This window comes from Gossypium hirsutum, chromosome A01 (assembly GCF_007990345.1).
Source record: "Gossypium hirsutum isolate 1008001.06 chromosome A01, Gossypium_hirsutum_v2.1, whole genome shotgun sequence".
NCBI classification, from domain to species: Eukaryota; Viridiplantae; Streptophyta; class Magnoliopsida; order Malvales; family Malvaceae; genus Gossypium; species Gossypium hirsutum.
The window spans coordinates 23455767-23458145 of NC_053424.1; positions in this window are offsets into that span (position 1 = coordinate 23455767).

Genomic DNA, 2379 nt, shown 5'->3' on the forward strand with positions numbered 1-2379 from the left:
ATGGCCTCACACGTCCATGTGCCCGGCCTTGTGCTAGGCCATGCCAATCCTATAGGGTATACTGACTTATGCCATACGGCCAAGTCACACGCCCGTGTGCTAGGCCGTGTGGAACATACTGACTTGATTTTTAATTCAACACCAGGGGACATACGGTTGTGTAACCTGACCGTGTGTCATACACAGCTGAGACACACGCCCGCGTCTCTGCCCGTATGGACAAAAATAGGCTACTTACCAAGCCATCTTGCCACCCAATTTTTTTGCCTACACCTACACCAAAACAAATAACACTAAACATGACATAAATTAGCATTCATCCAACCTCAACTGAGCATAAATCATACCATTTCAATACCAACATTTACAAAGCACACAAATACCACAATATGCTATTCAATTTCATACCAAACTTCACTTTCTCAAATCATCAATATAACCACTTTCAAATATGCATTATTTTGCCTAGATTCACTAGCATATCAATATTCAAAACTCAACCATAATGCCTGTTCATAACAAGTATCTTCTATCACTAACCAACCACACATCACAAGATTAATTACACATATATATACATGAGCAAAACATGCCAAATACAAGCCAAATCACATGGCTAAAATCATAATACATCCATCATCATTTACAAGACAACTCAAAAGGTTAAATTTGTTACTAAAATATATCAAAATAACCAAATTCCTATACATGCCATATAACCATAAGCATAGATTTAAAAGTACCAAAGTGATAGCTTGATAGTGTAATGAGATCTCCGACGATTCCCGAATCCGAGCTAGCTTTGATTTCACTATAAAAAACGAAAAAATAAACAATGTAAGCTATAAAGCTTAGTAAGGTCGTATGAAAATAACTCAACTTACCAAAGATATACAATTCAAACAATTGATCATCTGAATATACAACTCATATAAATACACAAACCTATCACATATTCAATCACAAGGTTAGATGTGAACTTCACAAGTTTCTTCGATTCAGAACTTATACAGTTCATGTACATACTTGTACCATCTCGTATCAATCTCATACCCATCCATATCTTTCATATACCTGTTGAACCATTCAAAATACTATCGGATACCCAGGAAACTCGCACCCTAAGTGCCACATATATAGCCGAAGCTATCTCAATCTCATATCACATATAATGCTCACTCTCGAGCTATTAACAGGTCTGCTCACATAAGCTGACGGTCATGAAAAAGCTACACAGTGCTGCTCACATAAGCTGACGAGAATCCGTAACACATCCGAATAACTCAGCCACCAGTAGGACGTATGGACCAGCACTCAAATCACATAATCCCTAATGACATGTCATTCGTATCCTAATCTATTCTTAATGTTCAATCGGGATTTCACATTTGTCGAATCGTTATCGAATATGTCCACAAGGTCGTATTCACAATTTATGCAATACAAAGCATTTAAAACTCAAATATAACAATGTTTATTACATATGAACTTACCTCGATTGCAAAAATGACGAAAAATTTCGATTAGTCCGATATTTTATTTTTCCCCCGATCTAAATCTGATTTCTCTTTTCTTGATCTAAATGTAATCAAAATTAACATATTTAATTACCATTATATTCAATTTAGTCCAAAATGCACATTAAGGAAACTTTACACTTTTGCCCCTAATATTTCAATAATTTTACAATTTAGTCCTTATCTTATAAAAATAAAAATTTATGAAATTTAACTTATACTCATGCTAGTAAAATTTCAATTAAGTCCCTAGCAGCCCACATTTTTCATTTGTTTCACAATTCAACCAAAAAATTTCAACATTTCTCAATTTAATCCCTAAATGACAATTTTGTCAAAAATCACTTTACAAATATTGTTTATCTAACAACAAGTACACATTTTCTACAATTAAACATCAAAACTCATGCTATTTAATTAACGGAAAAACCCTACACCTTTAACAGTTTTGTAAATTAGTCCTTGGGCTAGCTAGATTAAGCTGCAACGATCTCAAAAACATAGAAATCATTAAAAATGGGATAAAAACACTACTCACATGCATGAAGAATAGCTTGGCCAAATATCAAGCTTCTCCAATGGCTATTTTAAGTTGAAAAACTCAGTAGATGAATACACTAAGGAAGATGACACATTTGTTTTTCTATATTTTACTTAATTAATTCATTAAATTATAATTTTAACCTTACTTAATAACATTTAAAACACTTAATAATATGTCCAAATATGTCCACTCACAGTATAATTGGTTTAATTACTACATAAGGACCTCTACTATTTAATTTCATAGCCATTTAATACCTTTCGCTATTAGAACATCACTTTTATACTTTACGTGATTTAGACATTTTTATTAAATTAA